The sequence below is a fragment of the Sciurus carolinensis genome, chromosome 4, assembly GCF_902686445.1.
Source record: "Sciurus carolinensis chromosome 4, mSciCar1.2, whole genome shotgun sequence".
NCBI classification, from domain to species: domain Eukaryota; kingdom Metazoa; phylum Chordata; class Mammalia; order Rodentia; family Sciuridae; genus Sciurus; species Sciurus carolinensis.
Genome location: NC_062216.1, coordinates 24,407,706 through 24,424,866, shown reverse-complemented (window position 1 = coordinate 24,424,866; position 17,161 = coordinate 24,407,706).

Here is a 17,161-nt window from a genome sequence, read left to right as displayed (position 1 = left end):
AAAAGTCCAGGACCAGATGGGTTCTCAGCCGAGTTCTACAAAACCTTTAAAGAAGAGCTCATTCCAATACTCCTCAAACTATTCCATGAAATAGAAGAGGAGGGAACCCTCCCAAACTCGTTCTATGAAGCCAATATCACCCTGATACCTAAACCAGACAGAGACACATCAAGAAAAGAAAATTTCAGATCAATATCCTTAATGAACATCGACGCAAAAATTCTCAACAAAATTTTAGCAAATCGCATACAAATATATATTAAAAAGATAGTGCACCACGATCAAGTGGGTTTTATCTCAGGGATGCAAGGTTGGTTCAACATTCGGAAATCAATAAATGTCATTCACCATATCAACAGACTTAAAGTTAAGAATCACATGATTATTTCAATAGATGCAGAAAAAGCATTCGATAAAATACAGCATCCCTTCATGCTCAAAACACTAGAAAAAATTGGGGTAGTGGGAACATTCCTTAACATTATAAAGGCAATCTACGCTAAGCCCATGGCTAATATCATTCTAAATGGTGAAAAACTGAAAGCGTTCCCCCTAAAAACTGGAACAAGGCAGGGATGCCCTCTTTCACCGCTTCTATTCAACATCGTCCTTGAGACTCTAGCCAGAGCAATCAGACAAACCAAAGAAATTAAAGGGATACGAATAGGAAAAGAAGAACTCAAACTATCCATATTCGCTGATGACATGATTATATATTTAGAGGAACCTGGAAATTCCACCAGAAAACTTTTAGAACTCATAAGTGAATTCAGTAAAGTAGCAGGTTACAAGATCATTGCTCATAAATCCAATGCATTTTTATACATTAGTGATGAATCTTCAGAAAGAGAAATTAGGAAAACTACCCCATTCACAATAGCCTCAAAAAAAATAAAATACTTGGGAATCAATCTCACAAAAGAGGTGAAAGACCTCTACAATGAGAACTACAGAACACTAAAGAAAGAAATTCAAGAAAACCTTAGAAAATGGAAAGATCTCCCATGTTCCTGGATAGGCAGAATTAATATTGTCAAAATGGCTATACTACCTAAAGTGCTATACAGATTCAATGCAATTCCAATTAAAATCCCAATGATGTACTTTGCAGAAATAGAGCAAGCAATTATGAAATTCATCTGGAAGAATAAAAAACCTAGAATAGCTAAAGCAATCCTCAGTAGCAAGAGCGAAGTAGGGGGTATTGCAATACCAGATCTTAAACTCTACTACAAAGCAATAGTAACAAAAACGGCATGGTATTGGTACCAAAATAGACAGGTAGATCAATGGTACAGAATAGAGGACATGGACACAAACCCAAATAAATACAATTTTCTCATACTAGACAAAGGTTCCAAAAATATGCAATGGAGGAAAGATAGCCTCTTCAACAAATGGTGCTGGGAAAACTGGAAAACCATATGCAATAGAATGAAATTAAACCCCTATCTCTCAACCTACACAAAACTCAACTCAAAATGGATCAAGGACCTCGGAATCAGACCAGAGACCCTGCATCTTATAGAAGAAAAAGTAGGTCCAAATCTTCAACTTGTTGGCTTAGGATCAGACTTCCTTAACAGGACTCCCATAGCACAAGAAATAAAAGCAAGAATCAACAACTGGGATAGATTCAAACTAAAAAGCTTTCTCTCAGCAAAGGAAACTATCAGAAATGTGAAGAGAGAGCCTACAGAGTGGGAGAATATCTTTGCCAACCATACCTCAGATAGAGCGCTAATTTCCAGAATCTATAAAGAACTCAAAAAACTCTACACCAAGAATACAAATAATCCAATCAACAAATGGTCTAAGGAAATGAACAGACACTTCACAGAAGAAGATGTACAAGTAATCAACAGATATATGCAAAAATGTTCAACGTCCCTAGTAATAAGGGAAATGCAAATCAAAACTACCCTAAGATTTCATCTCACCCCAATTAGAATGGCGATTATCAAGAATACAAGCAACAATAGGTGTTGGCGAGGATGTGGTGAAAAAGGAACACTCATACATTGCTGGTGGGGTTGCAAATTAGTGCAGCCACTCTGGAAAGCAGTGTGGAGATTCCTCAGAAAGCTTGGAATGGAAACACCATTTGACCCAGCTATCCCACTCCTTGGCCTATACCCAAAGGACTTAAAATCAGCATACTACAGAGATACAGCCACATCAATGTTCATTGCTGCTCAATTCACCATAGCCAGATTGTGGAACCAACCTAGATGCCCTTCAGTTGATGAATGGATAAAGAAACTGTGGCATATTTATACAATGGAATATTACTCCGCAATGAAGAATGATAAAATTATGGCATTTATAGGCAAATGGACGAAATTGGAGAATATCATGCTAAGTGAGATAAGCCAATCTCAAAAAACTAAAGAACGAATGATCTCGCTGATAAGCGGATGAGGACATATATTGGGGGGTGGGAGGGGTTAGCATTAGGTTTAGGGTTAGGTTTAGGGTTAGGGATAAGGAGAGCGGTAAGAATGAAGGAAAGAAGGACTGTATAGAGGGAAAAGAGGGGTGGGAGGGGTGGGGGGGAAGGGAAAAAAAATAAACATCATTGCCCTATGTAAAAAAAAAAAAAAAAAAAAAAAAAGAAAGAAAACAAGTCTACCCATCTTCACCAGCCCTCAAAATGCATGTTTCTCTCCCCAAGATAATCTCAGTGAATGCTAAAGTGTGAACTCATGATTTCACATGTAATGATTCACAAGTGCCAGTTTCAAGTGGATCTCAGGTGCAACTAATATAAATGGTAAAATTTCAAGGACCCCAGCTAGAGGTGTAGCCTGTGAACAAACTGGTCATCAGAGCAATTTATTCCTGGATAGATACTGTGTGATGACTTCTCTGAAAGAATACTGTAGAATAAAAGGGCTTTGGTTTGCACAGAATACCATGGCAACTGACAAGTACATCCCAATAGAAACATTAAAAAAAAAAAATCTAATAGAGAGTTGAAAGAATCAGAACTCTCCTGAGAGCCTGGTAAATAGAGGTGCTTGCTGGTGCTATGGGACCCAAGAAGCCAAACCTGGGTAGTGGCTCAGGGTGGCAGTTTTACCAAGGAGATGGGGGGGTGGTCTCCCACTTGGTGGGTGAGGAAGGGAAGTAAAGATGGTGGTAGAACCATCCACAGCTACACAGCAATCAAGACGGTTGCAGAGGTGTGAGTATCCCTTTCCCTTTCTATGAGGGGCAGGTCAGTCTCTCATGACCTCTACTTTCCTCTGATGGCTACTATCTCTCTCCTTACTGTCCAGGGAGAGAGATGGACACTTAAGTCTATCTCACAAAACCATTAGCTTAGCAGTGGGACATCTGGGGTGAAATGAGAAAACAACTTTGTTTCCCCTCTTGACTATCCAAATCCACTCATTTGGTCTAGGTTTTCCTCTTGTGTTTAGCTAAAAATTAGAATGGATCACATAGCTCTTAGTCACTCTCAAATAACAGAATGTCTTCTGGCAATGTTAAATCATTAGGAATTAGTCTTGGTTCAGTGATGAATATGTCCAGTCTGGTACAATAATTAAATTTCAATCTTTGGAAACTGGGGGCGGGGGTGTAGTTCAGTGGTGAAGCATGTACTGAGCATGTGAGAGGTCCTGAGCACCAGGGGGAAATAGTCAATCTTTTCAAAGCCTTCCCTCAACTAAAGCCAGCCATGGGAAAGTGGAGTTTTGAACTTCCTGATCCTTTCCGGCCTCCCATTCCCCTATCCGGCCCCTGCTCACTAAAACCCTAAAGCATTCTCCTAAAACCTTTTTTAGGCCTCCTAATCTTCTGTGCCAGACATTTGTAAGCTTTTCCTGTGGGTAATGGATTCAGAATTGAAAAACTGGTGATTGTCCACCTAAATCATTAATTCATGCAACCAATTTCGATCTCATAATTATTTATGGATATCTCCTCCATACAGAACACTGTGCTAGACACTGCAATAAGACAAACTCTCTTCTATCTAAAAAGTTTCCTCCTAGTTCAGTTGGGAAAACAGAAACACAAGTCACCAGACCACAAGACCATATATACTAAGAGCCTATTGTCATAAGGATAGAAAGCGCTGCTAGAAATCATCAAAGGAGACAGACTATCCTTTCCAATAAGGGTGATTGAAGATGACTTTGTGAGGAAGTGGGATTTGAATTTGAAACTTAAAATATGTTTCTATTTGGATGCATCACAGTGGTAAAGCGCCTCCAGTCTCAATTTCCAGTACTGCAGAAACAAAACAAAACAAAGCAACCATTCATGGATACTTCTCCTATTTCTCTTCTCCCACCTGTCCTGGTGGTCACCAAGTGGCATGGTTTTCATGAGCTCAAGTTGCCTTATTTCACCTCTTTATTTCTTTATTATGGCAGCAGAAGTTGCCCTGATAGCTTTCTTATGAGAAGGGTCTCTGTCTATGCAGTCTTGTGGTCAGGTACCTGGGCAGATCTCCTTTACCGTAACTCAGATAAATAAAAATGCCAGTCAGTAGTCTCCATCAGGGAAGGCTGCTTTGGTTTAACCTTGTGGTGGGTGTGCTGGGTTGGGGAGCATGGGGGAGAGGAGGAATAGTAGTCAATACTAGGGAATAAAATACCAAGATGACCTGGATGGTAAACTTGTCAAAACACAAGAAAAATTAATTTATCTGCTCAGAGAAAGAAAATTGCTTGTGATTTCCAGTGGGGTCTTATTAAGAAGTGCGATCTAAACTACCATTTAGCCGCGAGAATGCGCTTCTATTTAAAAGAAAATTGCATACTCCTGGTTCTCTTTGGTGACTCACAGAGTGATGTCCTTATAAAATGATGAGAATTAATGATTTTTCTTCAAAACTCAACAGTTCAGCTGGGTGTGGTGGCACACACCTGAAATCCCAGGGGCTTGGGAGGCTGAAGCAGGAGGATCACAGGTTCAAAGCCAGCCTCAGCAACTTAGCAAAGCTCTAAGCAATTTAGCAAGACCCTGTCTCAAAATAAAAAATAAAGTTGGGGGCAGGAGGCTGGAGATGTGGCTCATTGTTTAAGTGCCCCTGGTTCAATCCCCAGTATCAAAAAAAAAAAAAAAGAAAAGAAAACAACAGCAAAAAAGAAGAAGAAGAAGAAGAAGAAGAAGAAGAAGAAGAAGAAGAAGAAGAAGAAGATATGAAATGCCACTCTAGGAGCTCACAGTGAATTGCTGATAAGTGCTACAGTAAAAACTTGTATTAATTTTGTTTCATCTGGAAGTTCCATACTTTTATTCCTATAATAGTTACTATCCTGTAGACACATTGGGAAACACTGTTACAGATGAAAATAAAGACTTACAACATCTGGACTGTCAGACTTGATTATAATAAAAGTCTTTCTGGTTGACAGGAAGAAAAATAATGGATAATACAAAACTGTAAGTATACTAGATACCTGTAAGTTGCAAATCCTGAATATAAGCCGTAGCTGTGAATTTTTAAATGTTTGAGATGAAAATAAAATGGATAAATCAGAGTTTGTCATTTTAAGTCTCTCTATCTCTTTAAGTACGAGGGATTGAACCCAGAAGTGTTCTACCACTGGGCTACATCTCCAACCCTTTTAATTTGTTATTTCAGGACAGGTTCTCATTAGGTTGCTGAGGCTGCCCTTGAACTTGTAATCCTCCTGCCTCAGCCTCCTAAGTAGCTGGGATTATAGGTGTGTGCCACAGAACAGGGCTCAAACCTCAGTTTCATTCTATTTCCCACAGAAATGTACTTTAAGTTTCCAAGAAATTCTCTGGAATTTTTCTAATGACTCTTCTAAATGTACCTGAGATACGTGTTCTGGCTGTCTACTTGACTGTTATAAATAGAAAATAGTTTTCCATTGAAAACTGCAGAGATGAAAATATGTGCCAGGAAAGTACAACTGCAGAATTATTTTTTCCCCCGGAAACTGCAATGGAGCCCTCCTGTGGATAATTTAATCCAGCAAATTTTCCCTGATCTAAGCAGAAAAATATAAAGAAGCAGCTTTACTGCAGCTGTAACAATGACAATATGCTTTTTGTCTAAGAGTCCTGGGAATAAACAGTCCTATGAAAAATATATATTTCCTTAGAGAGGAAAAATAATGCCTAAGGATGGAAGGAACAGAGTTTGCCTCTTTATTTTGCAGATAACATCTAAAGCCATTTTTATCAATTTCACAGTGTTAGTTTACCGAAGGAAATGGCCTAGGGCTTAAAAAAAGAAAAAAAGGAAAACTGTCTTTTCGATGACCCAAATTTCCCAAAATGTTAAATGAAAAATGATTCTTCCATTTATCTAGAAATAATTTATCTGGCAGGTCTCAGTTTAGCCATAGATCAAAACTAAGAAAGTAAGAACAGAAAAAAAATACTGTTCTTACTGGACTTTTTAAGTTGACGGTTGCTCCTTGTTAAGATCCAGAGGTTTCTTACATCTCACCTGGTGAGGATTTGAGGATCTACACATACATTTGCAGTGGAACTACAGTGACCAGCTTCCCCCCTAATTTTCCACACATCTGTCAATCTTGGCCCACTTCCTACTGACATTTTCTTATCTCCACTCAAAACTTTCAAGGATCACCCTGATAACGTCCCAGTTCTTTCCTGCCTGTGTGACCCTCTTCCCATACACTGCCCTCACATGTAATTGCCACCCTCTCTCCTGCCCTGATATAACCTGTATAAAAGTGCAAAACTGAATAATCTTGAATTTTCACCTCCTTCCTAGGGAAAGAGCTCCTGAGAAGTTGTCTTGGATGGACTGTCACTGATTCTAGGTAGGGTTCTACATGGTAGCTAAATGACTTGGGGGCAACCTGGATTTCACAGTGACCTACCCTCAGGGACATGCATGTAAGTGACCCCCAATGAATACATGTTAAGTGATAGCTGGATGAGTAGATGGATGAAATGTGCTGACTCGTGTTAATCATCTATTTGACTCTTATTTTTAAGCAATACCTTAAGTCATTGTGACATGCTTTTTTTTCCATCAGCAACAGTTTATCACGTAGCCAAACCAGAATGTGAGGTGGGCTGAAAAGGAAGTTCTACCTGGTCAATTTCCTCTTACCTACATAAATTCATGCTAAGGAAAGGTAAACACAAGTCTTTGGTGAATAACTAGCTACTTTTTGTTTTGTTTTGTTTTGCAAGTTCAACCTCAAATGAAATACAAAACTGAACAATTATTTAGTTAGCAAAGGTGTTTAATGGAAATTCCCGAAGTTGTTTTGAAAAGTATACCCTCACATACTGATTTTAATTGATAAAACATTTTTGTTCTAATTTTTGCCCCCCCCGAAACATCTTTATTTTATAGTTTGAGGAACCACATTTTTTCAAAAAATAAATGACTGATTTTTTAAGATTTCTGAGCAGAAAAATGGCATAGACGGGACTAGAAACCAAGTTTGCCAATCCCTTGTCCAATATGTTTTTAAAAATATGATCTTTTAGTTATAACTCTGAAGCCTGTAAAGAAAGACAGATGGACAAAGCCAGACAAGTACCTACTTTATCATCCCATCCCGTGTAGTGTCAGATGCATTTTACGTGAGAACACAGTTTTGGACCGGCCTATTGCTCCAGGCCTCGGCAGACCACACACTTGTCCCATGGAATCAAACTGCACATTGAAGTGGGCCAGTTTTCTAGAGAAAATCCAGTCTATCTTTGTCAGGATAATAAGGAAGTCCCCTCTCTTTTAATCCTATGAGGGATGTAACTTTGAAAGAACCAATCTGTTCTTTGTTCCCTATTTCTTCTTGGGCCCTTTTCTGTCTATAAAGCCATTATCTGTTCAGCTCCTTGGAACACTCATTCTATTTTATAGAATGAGGTGCTTCCTGATCTAGAATCACAAATAAGATTAAATCTTTAAGTTAAATTTGTGGTAATTTCATTTTTTGACAATAGGACCTTTCCAAGTAGTAGTGATATTATCGCATATTAGTAAGAAAATAATGTGCTCTTTTTATTCATTTACTGATCTTAATGTCTTTATTTTACTCTTCTTTTTAACCAACTTTGAGAAATTAAAATTGTATATACTTAAGGTGTTCTACTTGATGTTTTCATATACACAGACCTTGCTAAATAATCATCATAATCATTGTCTTACAGTCCCCTTTTATGATAAGAAAACTTAAGATCTTCTCTTTTAGCAAATTGAAAGTGCACAATTATAGCCATATTGCTATATATTATTTTCTTCCAACTTACAACTGCCTCACTTACCAAGCAATTTGGCAATACATATCAGGACACTGGTTCTTTTTTTTTTTTTTTTCTTCCTGTTTTTGGACCCTGTAATTTTTCTGAGAATCCAAACATAGGTAAAGTTCCAAAATATTTTTTAGAAATCTTTATATATAGAGATGTTGATCACAGTTTTTTATAGGAATGAATAATTAGAGAATAATGAAAACTTATCATTAAAAGAATAGTTAATTACATTATTAAAACACCTATCCAATAGTGTTGGATTTTTGGAGCTGCTGAAATATTGATGAAGTATTTCAACAATGTTTATTTGTTGCAAAGCTTGCTTTTTTAAAAGTCAACTACAAAATTGTAATTGTAGTATTATCTCAAGTATGTAAACAATATACAAGAAACACATAGAAAAATACTGATTATACCAAATAATATCTGAGGTTACTTCTAGGTGATGGGAGATTATAATTAATTTCCTTATTTTTATTTTTCCATACTATTTCAATGTTTTAAAATCAATGTATATTATAACATCTTATTCAGAAGAAAAAGGAAAAAAACAAAAAGCCTTGGAGAAGGAGGTGAGCGACCTTGACAACACCACTATTACTCAGCAGAGTATCTTTTTGGATCCTTCTCGTAGAAACTGCTCCCTGCGAGCCCGTCTTCTATTCCCTTGGCTCTGTTCCCAGTTCTTGATCTTGGCTGCTGCCTTTGATGCTCCCTCTGTCATCAACTAGTAAACTCCTTCTATGAGCCCAGCTTGCTCTGCACTACCTGGCGCTTTGCTGTTGTGTCACTTTTTATTTCCTGGTATTAATGCTACTTTCTCAGAATCTAGGTCTGGACAACTCGGGGAAGGTCAAGGAGTGACATGATTATAGCGGTTCTTTTAGGAAGTCTGCTGGAGAATGTGTCTCGGAGATTGGAATGTGATAAGGACGCATAACTCTTATTCCTCTTTTATGTGAGTAACAGGAATAAAGACTACACACTACATTTACAGGTCTCTTTGGTCCACTGTTATTTCTTGGAATATAGCAACTGTATCTTCTTGGTCTTTCTGGTGCCTAACATAGTTCTGATACATATCTGGCACTTAATGAGTGTTTTAAATAAATGACTGAATGGAAGGAAGGGTGGGTGGGTTTATGCTTAGAGCTAAATTACAAGAAATTGTGATAGAAAAAAATGAATTGGCAAATCAGCTATACTTTCCACCCAGTGTAAATCTGAAGATTTAGAAACATTTGGAGCCTTTTAAAGATGTGTTTGGATCACCCACATAGTGCTAACTAAAGGTTACATGATCCCAGGGTTATTGATCTAGATTATACATACTTGGGCAAAACAGTTTGGTTACTGTTTAGTTGAATAAATTTTCAGGATCAAACGGTCATGGGTAAGTTCAAAGTATGGCATCAAAGGTTAATTAGTGCTTGAAGATCTTCTGACCCTTAATATGGCAATTTTGACAAAAGTTTACCCTTCCTTCACAATCTCCCTTTCCTCTGGACGTAACAGGATCACCTGTATCTTCCAAGTTAGATCTCCCTCTCTCAATAGCCTCTAAAGGGAGTCCTATTTTACAGGATAGGTTGGGTATCTGAATGCCCTCGGCGTTCCTGGGCCTTGCAGAAGCTAAGGTTATCCTCCAGGGATGGTCTGTGGCCTCAGTAACAGGGACTTGTCTCACGCCTAATTGCTAAGAGGAATGCTTTCTACCATCAAGAGCCTTATGAATTGAATTGTCTGAGTCTGTAATTCCTTACACATGTGTCACCGCATGTGGCCATCTTGCCTTGAATACACTTCAATGCTAAGAGTCTGGCTGCACGCCAAGATCTGAAATCCTACGTGGCATCCTGTCTTGCCTTGAATTTTCAACAGCTCTCCTAACAAATGCAAAAAGAAGTGTTTGTTTAAGATGCTCCACGTGAAGTCTGTGTTCTTAAAAGGATACCAAAGATTGGAAAGAAGTATTCCTTTTTAAAAAAGAAATCTCTGATCAGAACTTAAAGCTGAACAAACACTAGAATCAAACACTCTTCTAAAGACTACATAGGAGTCCTGCTTTCATTTTCTGTCTTTTGTTAATCCATGTTTCATTAACATCCTATCACCTACATATTAAATCCAGTAGCTTTTAGATCTAAAAGAGATACATTTCATAGCTTCCATTGTTGCTGTGTGTTTTGTAAATTCGTACTGTGGTTAGGATCCTTTTCTGTGCTAGCATTGTATTTGGTTTGAGAACCTTGAACCATGTCATCTTAACATTTCTTATTCTTGTCACTCTAGTTTTGGTAGCCAATGGCAGGATTCTTGTTCATTAGAATTCTACAGAATAACATTCTATGTATCTTCTTTGATGTATATTTTGATAAATATCATACTATTATCTTTTAAGGGAAAATCAGAGGCCCTGGAAACCACCAATGAATTCTCCTGTTTTCATACAGAAATTTTTTTCTACTATTCATTAGCATCATCCCTAACAATTACATCTATTTTAAAATATGTTGGTGATAATTGTGTCACCCCATATTTGGCTAAAAAGAAGAATAATCCCCAAATATTATTTTCTCCCTAGCAAAGTCAACAATCTTATACAAAGCTATGTGTATACTACAACTTAATTCTAGGAAAATATTAATTTGTATCACTGAAGAACATTTAAAAAAGTCTTTCAAATTGAAAAAGGATATCATTTATGACCAACTCACTAGAGGAAAATAGAACTGAGAAGTTAAAAATTTTTTAACTTCAAATCATTTCCTCTGAATTTTGTTTGAGAATTCTAGCAATCATATAGACATGAGAAAAGTACCAATTAGCCCTGGTGAACAAAGAGGTAAGTTTTCCCCAAAGTAATTACAAAGAAATCCAAGATCAACTAAAAGAGGCCTATAGGAAATAATAAATTATTGCATATCCCCTTTTACTCTTTGACCATTTTGAAAATGAGAGACCCATCATTTTGTCTACCCTCTTGATTAAAGGGAGGTTCGGAGAATACAGTAGAAGAGATGTATCCTTTAGAAATGAATTTCTTAATTAGAATAGGATTTAAAAATCATTCTCTAAATTATAGGACTTATTCAGTGTATTATGCTGACTGCTGACAGAATTCCATAGTTTCAGGAGTACTCTGGACTGTCAGATTATTCAGGTTTGACTCCTACTCCCAATGTTTGGCTGTGTGACCTTGGAAAATTCATTTAACCTCTGTGACTTAGCTGTCTCAACTATAAAAATGGGATAAAAATAGGAATTACCTCATAGGATGAAATGAGTTAATTTAGGTAAAGCAGTAAGAATAATGCTATTGTGTTTTATGAAAAATGTTCAACATCATTAATCAAGAGGGAAATACACATTAAAACCATAATGAGATATCACCTCACACCTGTTAGAAAGGTCATTATCAGAGAGAAATGATAAGAAGTTTGGCAAGGAAGAGGAAAAAAGGAAACCCTAGTACACTGTTGGTAAGAATGTAAATTAGTATAACCAATTTGGAATATAGTATGGGAGTCCCTCAAAAAATTAAAAATAGAACTACCATATGCTCTAACAATGCCACTTTGTGGTATATAGCTGAAGGAACTGAAGTCATTATATAAAATGTATATATCTGCATTCCCATGCTTATTGCGGTGGAATCCACAGTAACTAAGATATGGAGTCAAGATAAGTATCCATCAGCAAAAAAAAATAAAATAAAGGATAAAAACAGGTATTTTCATATTCAACCTTTAAAAAGAAGGAAAGTATTATTTGTGAAAACATTAGTGGAATTGGAAAACATTATGCTAAATAAAAAGGCCAGGCATAGAGAGACAAATGACGCATCAACTCATTTTTCCAGGGAATCTAAAAGAGTTGAATTTATAGAAGAGTAGAGGAGGGGTTCCCAGGGACTGGGTCTTGAAGGTAGGAAAGGGGGAGATGCTGACCAAAAGGTACAAAATTTCAGTTAAACTGGAGGAATAAATTTTCATGATCTATTGTACAGCATGGTGACCATAGTTAATAATGATGTGTTGTGTATTTCAGAATTGCTAACAGTAGATCTGAAGTGTTCTCAAAGCAACAAAAAAAATAAATAAATATATGAAGTGATGGATGATCACTGGCTTGATCTAATTAGTCCATGGTATATAAAACAGTCAGCCCTCTGTATTCACAGGATCCACATCTGCAGAGGCAACCATTTGTAGCCAGGCATGGTGGTGAGGTTGAGGCAGGAAGATCACGAATTTAAAGTCAACCTCAGCAACTTAAAACATAAAAAAGGATTGGGGATGTGGCTCAGTGATTAAGCACCCCTGCTTTCAATCCCTGGTACAAAAAAAAAAAAAAAAAAAAAAAACCTTCAGGGAAAAGTGCATCTGTACTGAACATGTGCAGAACTTTTAATTGTTATTATTCCCCAAATAATACAGTACAAACAACAATTTATATTGCACTTATGTTGTATTAGGTATTATAAGTAATCTCAGAAAACTGGAAGGATACTGAAAGATGTAGATAGGTTGTCTGCAGACACTAAAGTGTTTTATACAATGGACTTGAGCATCTGAGGATGATGGTATGGGAGATACTGGAACCAATCCCTGTGACTACCAAGGAATGGCTGTATATCAAAAAACATCTCACTGTACCCCATAAATATATAAAATTATTTGTCATTTTAAAATATAATACTTTTTACTTATTAAGTAATATATTATCAATATACCAGTTTAGTAAGCTTTAGGGTTGCTGGAACCAAGATACCTGACAAGAACAACTTAGAGGAGGAAAAGTTTATTTGGGGCTTGTGGTCAGAGGGCTCAGTCCACAGACAGCCTAGTCCATTGCTCTGGGCCCAGGGTGAGGCAGCATTTTAGGGGTAAGGGCCCAGCAGAGGAAAACTGCTCAGTTCATGGCAGGGTTCAGAAAGAAAAGAGGCGGGGTGGAGAGAGAGGGAGAAAGAGAAAGAAGAGAGGAGAGAGGAGAGAGGAGAGAGGAGAGAGGAGAGAGAGAGAGAGAGAGAGAGAGAGCGAGCAGTGAAAAGGTTACAGGGAAGATGCATCCTCCCAGAATATGCTCCCAGTGACCCACCTCCTCCAGTCACAGCCCATCTGCCTACAGTTACCACCCAGTCAGTCCATTCAAACTAGGATGAACTACTTAGGTTAAAGCTCTCATAATCTAATCATTTATCTTGGAATTTTCCTACTTCAGCAGGAACCGTTATCCAAACCATAACAATTATCAATACTGATATATATATATATATATATATATATATATATATACTGTCACTGGATTCAATGGAAAAGTGCCATACCTTTGTGTGTTATTTTCTGTCTTGTGACAAAATACCTGAGATAATCATCTTAAAGGAGAAAACTAGTACAGCAGACCAGAGTAAATTGAAACCCAAATGTTTTCAGAGGTGAGGTCTGTGAGAAAGCAGATTAACATAGCAAAACCTCACAAAGGTGCGTGAATTTCTAGCACCCTACTTTCACAAAAATATGGGGTGAAAAAAGGTCTTTTGGAGTCCCAGAAGTAGTTAGACTCCTAGATTCCCCCTCCTGGCAAAGTTGGAGAAACATTCTCTATCCCCTATTCCCAGCCTGGAACCTGCAAAAATATTTCCTTTTGGAAATACTAAATCAGGAAGACATGGATTCAGAGACAACAGACACAACTGAAGGCAAATATGCTGTAACTGAAGAGTGGTTAAGTGAAAATCTACATGAGGGTTAATTTATGTGTCAACCTGACTAGATCAAAAGATGTCCAAATAGCTGGGTAAACATTACTTCTGAGCATATCCGTGAAGGTGCCAAATAAAGCAGGCTCTTGGCATCCAGATGGGTAAGGATCATCTAATCCATTCAAGGTCTGAATAAAACAAAAATAAGGAGGAAGGGAGGATTCACTCTCTCTGCCAGACTCCTTGAGCTGGACCATATTTTCTTGCCCTTAGTGATTCTGTCCCAGGGGAAGAGAAGTCTCCAAAGAAGGGTTCCAGGAGTTCCAAGAGAGAAGGGGGAATCTACTCAGGAATAGTAGGGCTCTTTGCACTTAATGGAAAAGAATCTCACTATCTATGCCAGTTAGAGGCATAGACAGAGACTTACCGAAATAGATACATATTTAAGGGAGAATGCAAGCCCTCTCAAGAGTGAAAGATGCGATTTGGGGGTTCCTGGCTCTCCTTTCGAAGGAAACTTGGTGAAGAATGGTTACTGGAAGGCAAGCAGGAATGATATTAGTCCAGTGATCTCAAGACAGTTTCTCATGGTCTGGTCAATCTCATGATCCTCACAGTTGATGTGATCTTTGTTAGCTTATCAATAGAGAGTGCTAAGAAGTCCCCAAATTATGGGCTCCTCCAGATATAGTATTTCAGTTGTGTATGGAGGTTCACACCTGTAATCCCAGCAGCTCAGGCAGTTAAGGAACAGTAGGCCAAGGCAGGAGGATTTCAAGTTCAAAGCAGCAACTTAGCAAGGCCCTAAACAACTTAGCAGGATACGGTCACTAAATAGAATATTTTTAAAAGGGCTGAAGATGTGGCTCAGTGGTTGAGTGCCCCTGGGTTCAATAGCCAGTACCAAAACCAAAATCATATCTCTCTTTACTTAATCTATTTATAGAGGAGTGAGTGTTTGTTAGCTTTTCATGACTGTAACCAAAATACCTGATAAGAACAACTTAGAGAAGTGAAAGTTTACTCTACCACACAATTTCTGAGGTTCAATCCATAGTCAACTTCACAGCTCTGGGCCCAAGGTGAGGCAGAATATCATGGTGAAAGGCATGGCAGCCAGGAAGCCAAGGGGGTGTGGGGGAGGGGCCTCAGGGAAGATGTACCCTTCCAGGGCCTACCCCCAGTGACCCACCTCCTCCAGTCAAACCTCACCCGCTTATCACCCCCAACAGTCCATTCAAATTAGGATGGATTGATTAGATTATAACTCTCAAAATCCAATCATTTCACGTTTGAATATTCCTCTGTTAACACAGGAGTTTTGGGGGGACACCTCATAGCCAAACCATAGTAGGGGGTTTTAATAGTGCACAGGGAGATTTACAGATTTATTAGGAATTTTGGAGTAACAGACCTGAGAGAAAGACTGGCTTGAGGAGAGACAGGCCTGGAAAAGTATATGGAACATCTGAATTAAAATCTTTTCTCCCTGTCCTTCCTTTATGCCTCCTTTCTACCTATTTCTTATTCCCTCTATCCTGCCTCAACCCTAGCTCACAGTCCTCCTGACTGGGACTAGAATCTGCACCACCGTCAGTTCCTCAACAGCAACCTGGCTCTCAGAGCTTCAAACCACAGCACAAGCTTTCCTGGATATTCAGCTTGCAAACAAGCCTGTAGGATTTTGTGGGACTTTACAGATCCTCCTGTCCCACACCAGTCACATGAACTAATGATAGATAAATAACCTATTGCTTCTGTTTCTCTGGGGAAACTTAATACCATGTATATACTAAAATTATTAAGATTCCCAGTTTCCTTTTCCATGGAGCTTCAAGGAAGTCATATATTCTCAAAGCAAGCAATTAGAAGAGTAATCTCTGGAAGAAAACAAACAGGCCCTTTTCCCCCGTTCATCTTGCCTGGCAGTTGACACGCCTTTCCTAAGTCCACAAAGCACTGTTTCAGAGAAACACTTTTACACGTGAATTGACAGCGGGATCATCACACAAGTTGAGGAAAGCCTTCAGCTTTAAGGACAGAGATCAAATATAAACCGACAGTCAATCAAAAGAAACTCAAAAGAATCAAAGCCAATGCAGTTATGTAGAAAGCATTTTAAAAACCCTGCAATTTATGTCTCTGTAGATAAAAGAAGCCACATCCATGAAAAAAGCATGTGATGATCTAAAAAGAACAGAATGAAAAGAACTCTCAAATATTGAAATATAATATTCAGATACATTTGTCTAATTAAATTGAAAAAAGTACACAGAAAGAAGAAAATATGAAAAGAAACAATAGAACAAAGAAATATCAGTCAAGAAGGTCTGACGTCTGAATAACTGATTCCTTAAAAAAGAAAAACTTCAAAGCTGGGGACAGGATAGAGGCAATTACCAAATAACTAATAGCACAAAAGTTCCCGGAAATAAAGAACACAGTGTTTCAAGGCTGAAAACAGTCAACCAAGTGTGAACTCAATAAAAACAAGAAAAGACCCTTATTCAAGATATACACAATTTTCTTAGAACACTGGGTATTAAGAGGAGATCCTAACACTTCTTGAGGCAAAACACAGGGTACTTCTAGTATGGCAATGATGGAGTAGTGCTTCTCCAACTTTGAGGTGTGAAGCAATCAGATTCTGAGTCAATAAATCTGGGGAGGGCCTGCGATTCTACTTTTTAACGACCTCCCTTCAAGATGCCGATGCTGCATCACTTTAGATAGTCGGGATTTAGAGAACGAACTGTACTAAAAACGCCTGGAGCGGGTGGGGAGGGTAGAGAAAAGGGGAGAGATTGAATTATTTCTGGGAGATAATCGGGAATAAATTACTGATAGGCAATATAGTATAGTAGGGGAAGGAGAAGATAAAGGAAAATAAAAGGTTAGTGTTTTAAATAAATATAAATGCAGGGGAAAATAACGAAAGGCTCAAGTGAGGACAGGGTCATACACTCAACCTTGTCAGCAGTAAACATCTCAGGTCCACCTTTACCTTTTTTATTTATCTACTTATTTTTACTTTGAGACAGGGTGCTGCCAAATTGCTAGGGCTGGCCTCGACCTTGCAATCTTCCAGAGTAGCTAGGGTTATAGGCACGGGCTATGGGCCACCGCAACCCGCTTCAGGTCCACATCACGGGGACACAAACTCGGTAGTCTGCAGAATCCTGGAGCTTCCCTGGAAGGTGCTGCGGCGGGCGGAGTGAAACTTGGCAG